Source organism: Filicampus tigris, chromosome 7 (assembly GCF_054856515.1).
Source record: "Filicampus tigris isolate MCC_2025a chromosome 7, RoL_Ftig_1.0, whole genome shotgun sequence".
NCBI lineage: Eukaryota > Metazoa > Chordata > Actinopteri > Syngnathiformes > Syngnathidae > Filicampus > Filicampus tigris.
In genome coordinates, this window is record NC_141223.1 from 24,220,911 (window position 1) to 24,233,880 (window position 12,970).

Below are 12,970 nucleotides of genomic sequence, written 5' to 3' on the forward strand. Positions count from 1 at the left end.
AAGAACTCAGAGCTTTTTTAAAAGAGCAGGTAAGGAAAAAAGAAGGAAGGAAATGAAACACATGCTGGGCCTGCAAAACAGACTACAAAGGTATTTCAATTTATCACAAAAGGGCATTAATTTTAATGAGGAAATTAAACAGGTCAAAAAGGAATTGAGACTTCTAGCAGATATCAAAAGTAGAGGTGTAATATTAAGGAGCAAAGAAAAAGAAATAGAGGAAGGAGGAAAATGTAACAGGTATTTCTTCAAAAAAAATCAGCAAGGGCCCCCACCCTTGCTGATAATTTTTTCAGCTGCAAAAAGGAAATGGCGCGATAACAGAAATTAGCAGTGAAATAAACGAGGAAGTCGAAACTTATTACCAGAGACTGTATGACAAGAAAGACACTCAATTAGAGACAATGTCAGAAAGTGTTATTAACTCAAGATTTTACCCGAGAGGAAATAAATAAATGTGTAAGACAATTCAAAAAAAGCAAAGTCTCCAGGAGAGGACGGCCTCTGCCTTGAGTTCTATTTGACCTTTTGGGACTTGTTGGCACCAGATTTAATCACTGTTTTTAATGAGTTGGACAAAACAAATTGAAAGTCATCAGGAAAATTCAAATCTCCCTCCAAAACCTGTCATTGGAGTAGAGGAAACAGGTGAGGAGGGGGAAGGGCATGTATTGGCTCCACAGCTTAATGGAAATGAAGGCAACAAACAAATTGAAAGTCATCAGGAAAATTCAAATCTCCCTCCAAAACCTGTCATTGGAGTAGAGGAAACAGGTGAGGAGGGGGAGGGGCATGTATTGGCTCCACCAACAGGGAGCTCAGAAGAAAGTGGCATGTTGCAAGACCCGTCCACAAGCGAATCAAGTGAAGCCATCTTACAGCAGACTGACAGTGAGGACACTCAGATCCCTTGTGCACAAAAATCCAAAAGGCTAGCATCTGAAAGGTCTTCTGAGTCCCCTTTGACTTTAAAGAAGAGGGGAAAGCTTTGGGGCTCAGACAGTGAGGTGGATGAGCCCAGAGTTTTCCCCTGCAGCACACCAAATGAGCTCTCCTTTTTAAATATTAAATTGCAATCAACGCCCAAAAGTCACAATACCATGAATTTAAGGTTGCGTGAGAAACCATCACCAAAAGTTTCTCGGAGAAATGATCATGTACCCAACTCTCCTGCCGTACAGATGAAGAAGGAACTGCAGTCTCGAGAAATAACTTAACGGACGGTTTTAATACTCCCTTTTGTGTTTCAATTTTAAATCATACCTGTAACTCTCACCTTCTCAACTATAAATGTTAGAAGTGTGAAATCAAGGATTAGAGCCCAGAACGTCTTGTCCTTTTTAAAAACTATTAAGTCTGATATGTTTTTAATCCAAGAATGTGGTCTACCTTTTTTAAGAAATTACAAAAAGTGGGAGGAAATGTGGCCTCACCCATTATGGGGTGGCTCAAATGAAAATCTGAATGACGTGGTGGCCATTTTAATAAACAATTCCCAAATTGAGGTTAAAGGGAGCATGGTGGTGGAAAATGGACGAGCACTGTTAGCACATCTAACATTTATAGGACAGGATTTTAACCTTTTAAATATTTATGGGTCTAATGATAAACATGATAGGTATGAACTTTTAGAAAACCTGCAGCCCCACATGCTAGGTCGTGTACCATTAATTTCTCCTGAAGAAATCCAACCTAGACATCCCCAGGGCCTCTCCACCAAAGTCCTTAAAGATGACACATACACTGCGGGGCCTCCGCATGCCGGCATAAGTAGCCGACATGGTGGGAGGACCACAAAGTAAAAGGAAACAATATACAACTTACCGTCAGCACTCAACCTAAAAGGAAAGTAATTTTCAACACAGAATGTTAGGACAATATATCCCCCTGTAGACTAACTCTTTGCCACAACAGGCATAGAACCCACAACCAAAGGAGGTGATCGCAGACTTAGCTAAAAGGCCGAAAAGCGATAATTACATCTCGGCACACGGGTCCACTTCATTCCCGACCGGATGAGCTACAGTGACGGTGACAAACGTCAAATAGCCATAACAAACACATTTACAGCCCAAACAACAACTACGCGCATTTTAGGTAATGACTAGTGCAACTGTGTTGTTTTTGCCCGCCTGCAAATGAAACGAAAGCTGAGCAATTGCTGGGTACTTTGGGTTATGTGGCCCAAAGTGTCCAATAGCAAAGCAGCAATACACGTGTCGTGGACATCTCTGGTGGACACTAATTTTGCTTGCGCTGAACCCAATGATAAGTTTAGGGCTGCACGATAAATCGAAATTTAATCGACGTCGAGGTTTGACCAAGCGCAATACAGTGTCATTTTATATTCAAAAATGTATTTTTTTCCTCCCCTTTGGTGTTTGAGTGATAGACGTATTAGCCAACCAGAATTGTCGATGCTCGGGTTTGAATGGTACTGGCCAATCGATGGGGTCATTATTGAAGCAAAACCATTTACAAATGCGCATTTCAATCCACAAATGTGTAAAAAAAAATCGTATCCGTAAACACAGTCACAAATGCGTAACATGAAGCCACAAATGCCTATTGAGCATCCACAAATGCGTATTGAGAGTTTACCAGAGCTGGGCATTTGACCATTTTTTGTCTGTCCGGCCACGACTCTCCACCCTTGACTTGGGTACTCTTCCGGCCGCAACCCCCCGGCCATATTCATAAACATTGTCGGCCCCGGCCCCGTTCCGCCCTCCAACCAAAAAAAAATTTTAAAAAAGCATCCATGATCTATCTATCTATCTCTCTCTCTCTCTATCTATCTATCTATCTATCTATCTATCTATCTATCTATCTATCTATCTATCTATCTATCTATCTATCTATCTAATCTATCGAATTGTCCAGCACATGTTCAACCTGAGCCTGAAGCTGGGCAGGGTCCCCCAGCTATGGAAAACATCCCGCCTGGTCCCGGTGCCAAAGACCCCCCACCCGAAGGAGCTCAACAGCTTCAGACCAGTGGCGCTGACGTCTCACCTGATGAAGACCCTGGAGAGACTGGTCCTTGTCCACCTGCGACCCCTGGTGAGCTCCACAATGGACCCACTAGAGTTCGCATACCAGCCTGGTATCAGCGTGGATGATGCCATCATCTACCTCCTCCACACTTCACTCTCCCACCTGCAGAAGGCGGGGAGCACTGTGAGGATCATGTTCTTTGATTTCTCCAGTGCTTTCAACACCATCCAGCCCACCCTACTGGGAGACAAGCTGGAGCGGGCGGGGGTGGCGCACCACCTCACCACATGGATCCAGGACTACCTCACAAACCGGCCACAGTATGTGAGGACACAGGACTGTGTGTCTGACGTGCTCCTCTGCAGCACGGGGGCCCCACAGGGAACTGTCTTGGCTCCCTTCCTGTTCACCCTCTACACCTCGGACTTCAACTACAACACCCCTTCCTGTCACCTGCAGAAGTTCTCTGACGGCTCTGCGATTGTCGGCCTCATCACAGGCGGAGATGATCGGGAGTACAGAGAACTTACTCAGGGTTTTGTGGACTGGTGCCAGCAGAACCGCCTCCTGATCAATGCGGGGAAATCCAAAGAAATGGTGGTGGATTTCGGTAGGCGCCAGCACTCTTCACCTGCACCAGTGAATATCCGGGGAACAGATGTTGAGAGAGTCTCAACTTACAAGTTCCTGGGTGTTCATCTGAACAATAAACTGGACTGGTGCGATTCTCTATAGGAAGAGTCAGATCAGACTCTTCCTACTCAGGAGACTGAGGTCTTTTGGGGTTCAGGGGACACTCCTCAGGAACTTTTATGACTCGGTGGTTGCATCGGTCATCTTCCATGGAGTGGTCACCTGGGCAGGCGGCGTCTCGGCCCGGGACAAGAAGCGGCTGGACAAACTGGTCAAGAGGGCCGGCTCTGTCCTGGGCTGCTCCCTGGACTCTGTGGACTCGGTGGGGGACAGGAGGATGTTGGCCAAGCTGTCATCAATGCTGGGCAACCCGGACCACCCCCTCCAGGGCACCTTAACAGCACTCCACAGCACCTTCAGTGACAGACTGTTACACCCTCGCTGTGCAAAGGAGAGATTCCGCCGTTCCTTCTTGCCTGCTGCTGTCAGACTCTTTAACAAGAACATTGTGTAGTCTCTACAAACTGGCGGACATTAGTGCAATTGTGCAGTCCTGCACCTGAGCTCATATCGTGCAATACCCAATATTCCCCACTACTGTAATACCGTGCAATACTCAACATTCCCCACTACTGTTAGTCTAGTTTTATTTTTATCCAATGCTGTTCCTTACATTTCACTACAGCACTGCAGCACTGTCACTTAGAGTATTTTTCCTCTGTACTATGTACAGGCCGAAATGAGTGTTCCTCATATTTTTTATGTAGATGTAGGTTGGTGTGTATACACATGTGTATATACACATGTTACTGCGTATATCTACATAGGTTTGATCCTAAATGTTTGCCGTCAATGTTATACATTAATGGCCACATTATGCCGCCGCCCCTGTGTGACCTATATCTTTTCTACTGTAACAACGAAAATTTCCCCACTGTGGGATCAATAAAGGCATTCTTATCTTATCTTATCTTATCTTATCTATCTATCTATCTATCTATCTATCTATCTATCTATCTATCTATCTATCTATCTATCTATCTATCTATCTATCTATCTATCTATCTATCTATCTATCTATCTATCTATCTATCTATCTATCTATCTATCTATCTATCTATCTATCTATCTATCTATCTATCTATCTATCTATCTATCTATCTATCTATCTATCTATCTATCTATCTATCTATCTATCTATCTATCTATCTATCTATCTATCTATCTATCTATCTATCTATCTATCTATCTATCTATCTATCTATCCATCCGATCTAATCACAACAAACTCTGACAACTAGTCCAGGTGGTCAACAGTCTCTTTGCCGTGGTTGTAGTTGATATAATTAAAAAATTATTTTTGGCTTTCTTTTTCTTCAAAATTCCCTGAACCATTCAGTCAACAAGTGCGTTTTGTTAAAGTTCTCACTGCACGTCTTCACGTCTGCAGGCGCAGGCTGTGAGCCTCGGCTGGATTGGGCAGCGTCTTCGGAGTCCACCGTCGTCACAACGGTCGGCCGCCCCCGACAGCGGAGCTCCTCCCCGACGTTCGGCAGCAGTTGCACTCGCGCACGCACGCACGCACGTACGTTTCTTGTCAATCACAATACAGCTTTTTATGCATGGAGCGCCACTCCCACAGCGCATACACCAGCGAAAGCAATGAGATCCCATTTGCATACAGCATTTTCATTTTCCAATATGAGCGCGCGTTTTCACTTGCACACGCGCGCACGGCTGAGGCACGTGTACGTGAGTGTATATTCCCGTATGTGCACGCACACACACAACAAATCGACTCACGCAAACTCATGCCACAAGCACATACATCATCTCGAAGCGTCATCAGTCACGGGCTTAACTGCGAGACACGTGTCGACACATACACACACATTCACACTGGATAATGCCTCACTCGTCCACCGGTTTAACCCTCCTGCGGTATTAGACAATTTCTTGGATATTTCAGATCAAAGAATTTTACATCAAAGCCAAAGCATAAAAAAATAACACTAGGGAGCTGAACTTTCACCCAGATGGTCAGAACATGCCGAAGTTCAAAATGGCACCATGCTGTCATTTTTGAAATGAGTCCTGCATGAGTTAGCTGGTTTCATTTTTTTAACTACGCAGGACGTATTTTGACATTTTTTGTCTCATTGACTCCCATTATACAGCATGATTTTGGACTTACTGTAAACCTGGTGTATTTTCGTGCATTTTCAATGAATACCCGATGAATACATTGTGTGACTGGTCTACTAAACCGTGAAAATCGAGAATTGGAGTTTAGAGTGTTAACAGCCCTAATCCACCATGTGGCGCTAAAGAACAACTAATGATTTTGCTTCGAGATGACGTATGTGCTTGTGGCATGAGTTTGCGTGAGTCGATTTGTTGTGTGTGTGCGTGCGTGCACATACAGGAATATACACTCAAGTACACGTGCCTCAGCCATGCGGGCGTGTGCAAGTGAAAACGCGCGCTCATATTGGAAAATGAAAATGCTGTATGCAAACGGGATCTCATTGCTTTCGCTGGTGCATGTGTGTGTGCGTGCGCGCGTGTGTGTATATGCGAGCGGGTGGGTGTGTGTGTGTGTGTGTGTGTGTTTTAGTGAAGTAAGAGTATTTATCAAATGTTCATGTGTGGATATGAATGTGTGCGTGTGCGTGCATGCACGTGCACATGCACGGACGTTCACACGCACGCGCACCCAAGACTTTCAGGCTGTGTACGTGTGTCTGCTTACATCAGCCCACAGACTTATACTGTGCAGTGAGAGTTTATGAGTCCCATTCTAAATCATGATTTTTGATGCATTGTAAACCTGATGTGTTTTCGTGCATTTTTCAATGATTACCGTCTGAAACTATTGTGTGACGATTGTACTATGCAGCCAAAGTATAAAATTGGTGTTGAGAGTGTGAACAGCTCTAATCCTCCAGTTGGCGCCAAGACAAGAACCATCTCATTGTACTCTGGTCATCCCAGTAGTGTTTCTACTTCTGGGGTGACATTGGCTGCCATTTGCTAAATTTTTTATTTATTTATTTATTTTTATTATTGAACTTCAAATGTACAAAACGTATTGGCATAGTACAATGTTATTATAAAACAAAAAAAGTATCAGACAAGCCTCAAGAAGTATCACAAAACACCATCATAAAATTAAAATAAATAGAATAAACAATAACCAATAAAGAAATAAAAGAAGAAAGGAAGGGGCACACTAGGGGTTCTCAGCAAGGTTCAGCTCCTCTACTAATCTACACAATGTCACAGCATTTTTCTTTATCATACATTTCAATGATGAAAAGTAATGACACAGTTCTTTATGAAAAAACAAAAAATTAGGTTGAGATTTGATGTATCTACTTTTATGTGTAAAATATTTTCCGAGAATTAAAAGTGTGTTGATTATTAGGTCATGGGTTGACTCTTTGACAGAAATACCATACAAAACATTTTCTTTTGATAGAGTAGAAAGATTGGGCAATTTAGGGAACAACCAGTCATACAAATCTTCCCAGAAGGCATTAACAAATTTACAGTCATAAAATAGATGTTCAGTTGTTTCAATGTCTTGATCACAGAATACACAGTTGTTGTGGTCCAAGTTGAAGCGATTCCTTAAAAAATCAGACGATGGGTATACCCTATTGAGAATTTTATAATGAATTTCCTTTGCTTTGGGGCGGAATGGGGGATTAAAAAAAAATTGATCTCAAACTTTGAACTTCTTTTTTGGAAAAATATTGTAAAATTGAAATTCGGTTTGATGAGAATGGATACAGTTCTTTAACAAAGAATTGTCAGCTTATGACATTAGGTATATTAGGATCCGTGATATTGTGTCCATCCACCAAAAGCAAAGGTAGTGAGGGGTTCACCTTACTTTGAAACAAATTATAAGACATCACAACAACAGATTGAGGAATTGCTTTGAAAATATTATTGCGTTTTGTCACTCAGGTTATACTTATTACAGAAAAACTCAAAGGGTAAAATGTTTCCAGTATTATCCAAGAGGTGCATCGCTGACCAAATTCCTCTCTCTAACCAGTTCTGATAGAACAATGATTTCTTTCTAATGAAGGGTTTTATTATTAGTTTGTGAAGACATATACATGTATGGCTAGTGAAGGGTTTTATTATTAGTTTGTGAAGATATATACATGCATGTTAACCATTTATTAATGATTCAAAGTTGCATTACAAATGAGTAGAAGTAGAGCTGTTTCAAGGTTGCAGTATCAGGGGAGCGGATGTATCAGAGGAACACAATGTGTGGGCGGTTTGATGGTACCAGGTGCCGCCAGTGAAAAACAGGGAGACAAAGGCGGGGGCCACAGTTTCTCTGAAGGCCCCGGCCTCTTGGAATGCAGATAACTTGGTGTTTTCAGGAGCTACAACCCAGCGAGCCATGTGCACAAGAAAAGGCGTCATCTGAGACGGCGGGGAAAAGAGAACCAATCAGCATCTGAAGAAATATATTGCAGATACCATGTAACTGATGAAAGGATAGTGGCTAGTGTTTTTGGTGTGTTTAATTTGCATATTGTTTTCTATAACTGTTCGGGGCAACTCGGGTGTGGTGTCGCTCTCTGATGGCCACAGGAGCGCACAGATCTGTATTGAGAGGGAACCGAGCCCCCGATACTGTATTAGCTTTTGCTGTTAGGAATAAAATCTCGGTGATTCGGCTGATTGGCTTTCTGGTCTTCTCTCTTACGGAACGAGCACGCATAATCGTTAGGTAAGGTGAAGCTAAGGTTAATGTCGGTTCAAATAATAGATGGTATATGGTAAATAATTTGGAGTCAGATAATTAGGGTAAGTATCGTGATTTAGACCTTAAACCTAACACTAAACAAAATGTATCTACAATTCCATAATGGGGTGTAGTGGGGACTAAAATTGTGTTTATAAATCATTCTCCAGTAAAGTAGAACCTGTTGATGGCAGGTGGACAATTTGATAGGGAGTTTATTTATGTCAAAGTCACATCTCAGGAGGAAGGTAATACCTCCTAATTGGTCAAAAATATAATTTGGGACATGAAACCACAAGCTGTTTTCATTCTTCAAAAAAGATCTTAACCAATTAACTTTAATAGTACCGTTAATACAATCTATATCAATGGCTTTAACACCTCCTTCTTCATACTCTTTAACCAACGTACCTTTTCTAATGTAATGTGTTTTTCTCTTCCAAATGTAATTAAAATTAGCCTGATTTATTGATTTAATTGCTTTTTTTTGAGAGTGACAGACAATTGGCCGGGTGAATGAACTTGGATAGGCATTCCATTTTTGTAATAAAAATTCGACCAATGATAGAGATGTCCCTTTGAGACCACAGATTTAAAAGCGATTTACATTTGTCTAAATTGTTCCAAACATTGAGATTATTCAGAGTGTCACTATCCTTAGTAATGTGCATGCCTAAGTATTTAACCGTTGATTTTACAGGAATATCATTTATTGTGTTAAGAGGAGACTCATGAATTGGAAATGGAGTGCATTTTGTAAGGTTCAGTTTTAAACCAGATGCTTTAGAAAAAAATCAATCGTCTTGATAATTTTAGAGACCTGGTCACTATTTTTCATGAAGATGGCTGTATCATCAGCAAGCTGGCTAATCACCAGCTGTCTGCTGAGTACTGTCAATTTTCCAAATTCTGTATTTTTAATAAGAATTGATAGCATTTCTGCTGCTGTGATAAAGAGCACACTCTTTGCTGATTTCAAGCTCTTTTCTCTTACTAGTTCTGCTTATTAATTTACTTTTTGCGATAGAAATATATTTCAAGTACTCCCATTTTCCTATATAAGTCTCAATATTATTGTCTGTAATCACATAATTTATGGCATCAATTACTTCTTGACAGAAAGGTTCATCTTTCAGTAAATTTGAATTAAATTTCCAATAACCTTTTTTAAAATGTGTGTTTGAAGATATAAAACTAAGCGTAATCATATTATGATCTGTTAGAGGAGCAACTGAAATTGAAACTGCTGATTCAAATCCAGGGCCAATATCGGATATTAGCCAAAAATCAATCCTGGATTTAACTGAGCTATTAGGTTTGAACCACGTATAAATTTGGGAATCCGGATTAGCAAAGCGCCAGACATCTTTCAGATTAAACACACTACAAAAATCAAACAAAACAGGAACTTTTGCGTCAGGCAACATAGAGGAGCGGAGGACTGTGCAGCGCCAGCTGAGGAGGAGGATCAGAGAGGGGAAAAGGTCCTACAGGAAGAGGATGGAGGAGCAGCTGCTGCAGAATAACGCCAGGGGAGTCTGGAGGGGCCTGAAGACCATCTCAGGCCACGGACAACCCAAGACCCGGACTGGGGGGGACCTGCAGTGGGCAAATGAGCTAAATCTCTTTTTCAATAGGTTCGATCAGATGCCTGCCTCCACTCCGTCTATCCTGCTGCAGTCTCCACCTACTCCTCCTGCTGGGCGTGTCACCCCCTCCCCTCTTTTCTCCACAGTCTCCAGCTCCCAGCTACACCAGATAGCCACCACTCCTTCCTGTCCAGCCTTGGCCTTCACAACATCTCAGGTGAGGAACCAGCTGAAGAAGATGAAGGCGAGGAAGGCAGCGGGTCCAGATGGCATCAGCCCCCAGCTCCTCAAATCCTGCGCAGACCAGCTGTGTGGAATTGTCCAGCACATGTTCAACCTGAGCCTGAAGCTGGGCAGGGTCCCCCAGCTATGGAAAACATCCTGCCTGGTCCCGGTGCCAAAGACCCCCCACCCGAAGGAGCTCAACAGCTTCAGACCGGTGGCGCTGACGTCTCACCTGATGAAGACCCTGGAGAGACTGGTCCTTGTCCACCTGCGCCCCCTGGTGAGCTCCTCAATGGACCCACTCCAGTTCGCATACCAGCCTGGCATCAGTGTGGATGATGCCATCATCTACCTCCTCCACACTTCACTCTCCCACCTGGAGAAGGCGGGGAGCACTGTGAGGATCATGTTCTTTGATTTCTCCAGTGCTTTCAACACCATCCAGCCCACCCTACTGGGAGACAAGCTGGAGCGGGCGGGGGTGGCGCACCACCTCACCACATGGATCCAGGACTACCTCACAAACCGGCCACAGTATGTGAGGACACAGGACTGTGTGTCTGACGTGCTCCTCTGCAGCACGGGGGCCCCACAGGGAACTGTCTTGGCTCCCTTCCTGTTCACCCTCTACACCTCGGACTTCAACTACAACACCCCTACCTGTCACCTGCAGAAGTTCTCTGACGACTCTGCGATTGTCGGCCTCATCACAGGCGGAGATGATCGGGAGTACAGAGAACTTACTCAGGGTTTTGTGGACTGGTGCCAGCAGAACCGCCTCCTGATCAATGCGGGGAAATCCAAAGAAATGGTGGTGGATTTCGGTAGGCGCCAGCACTCTTCACCTGCACCAGTGAACATCCGGGGAACAGATGTTGAGAGAGTCTCAACTTACAAGTACCTGGGTGTTCATCTGAACAATAAACTGGACTGGTGCGACAACACAGACGCCCTCTATAGGAAGAGTCAGAGCAGACTCTTCCTACTCAGGAGACTGAGGTCTTTTGGGGTTCAGGGGACACTCCTCAGGAACTTTTATGACTCGGTGGTTGCATCGGTCATCTTCCAGGGAGTGGTCACCTGGGCAGGCGGCGTCTCGGCCCGGGACAAGAAGCGGCTGGACAAACTGGTCAAGAGGGCCGGCTCTGTCCTGGGCTGCTCCCTGGCCTCTGTGGACTCGGTGGGGGACAGGAGGATGTTGGCCAAGCTGTCATCAATGCTGGGCAACCCGGACCACCCCCTCCAGGGCACCCTAACAGCACTCCACAGCACCTTCAGTGACAGACTGTTACACCCTCGCTGTGCAAAGGAGAGATTCCGCCGTTCCTTCTTGCCTGCTGCTGTCAGACTCTTTAACAAGAACATTGTGTAGTCTCTACAAACTGGCGGTCATTAGTGCAATTGTGCAGTCCTGCACCTGAGCTCGTATCGTGCAATACCCAATATTCCCCACTACTGTAATACCGTGCAATACTCAACATTCCCCACTACTGTTAGTCTAGTTTTATTTTTATCCAATGCTGTTCCTTACATTTCACTACAGCACTGCAGCACTGTCACTTAGAGTATTTTTTCCTCTGTACTATGTACAGGCCGAAATGAGTGTTCCTCATATTTTTTTATGTAGATGTAGGTTGGTGTGTATACACATGTGTATATACACATGTTACTGCGTATATCTACATAGGTTTGATTCTAAATGTTTGCCGTCAATGTTATACATTAATGGCCACATTATGCCGCCGCCCCTGTGTGACCTATATCTTTGCTACTGTAACAATGAAAATTTCCCCACTGTGGGATCAATAAAGGCATTCTTATTCTTATTATTCCTGTATGTGCACGCACGCACATACACAACAAATCGACTCACGCGAACTCATGCCACAAGCACATACGTCATCTCGAAGCAAAATCATTAGTTGTTCTTTAGCGCCACATGGTGGATTAGGGCTGTTAACACTCTAAACTCCAATTTTCGATTTTCACGGTTTAGTAGACCCGTCACACAATGTACTCATCGGGTATTCATTGAAAATGCACGAAAACACACCAGGTTTACAGTAAGTCCAAAATCATGCTGTATAATGGGAGTCAATGGGACAAAAAATGGCAAAATACGTCCTGCGTAGTTAAAACAATGAAACCAGCTAACTCATGCAGGACTCATTTTAAAAATGACAGCATGGTGCCATTTTGAACTTCGGCATGTTCTGGCCATCTGGGTGAAAGTTCAGCTCCCTCGTGTTATTTTTTTATGCTTTGGCTTTGATGTAAAATTCTTTCATCTGAAATATCCAAGAAATGGTCAAATACCGCAGGAGGGTTAAACCGGTGGACGAGTGAGGCATCATCCAGTGTGAATGTGTGCGTATGTGTCGACACGTGTCTCGCAGATGAGCCGTGACTAAAGAAGCTGTGTGTGCGAAAGAGGTTGGCCTTGGTGAGGAGGACAACTCATACTTACCTGGCAGGGGAGATACCATGATCAAGAAGGTGGTTCACCCAGGGTGAGGCTCAGCCATTGCACTCTGGCTGTGCTGACTCCTGCGAATTCCCCAAATGTGGGAATCTCGACTGCACAATTTCTGGCAGTGGGGGACTGCGTTCGCGCTATCCCCTGATAACTTTGTCAAAATCAAAACACCTGTCAATTTCTTCTTCTTCTTCTTCATGATGCGCATCGTAGGATACATCTGTCAGATAGTGATTGTGGCATAACCATTTTGTCAAACGGACCCTCAGGCCCCGC

General features: G+C 43.8%; 1 non-coding gene across 1 annotated transcript; it reads left to right on the forward strand.

Moving 5' to 3' along the window:
- The first annotated feature begins 12,677 nt into the window (after window positions 1–12,677).
- Window positions 12,678–12,841, forward strand: LOC147145304 (U1 spliceosomal RNA). The gene has a single exon (XR_015087675.1). It is a non-coding gene; the product is annotated as a U1 spliceosomal RNA (small nuclear RNA).
- The last annotated feature ends 129 nt before the right edge of the window (window positions 12,842–12,970 follow it).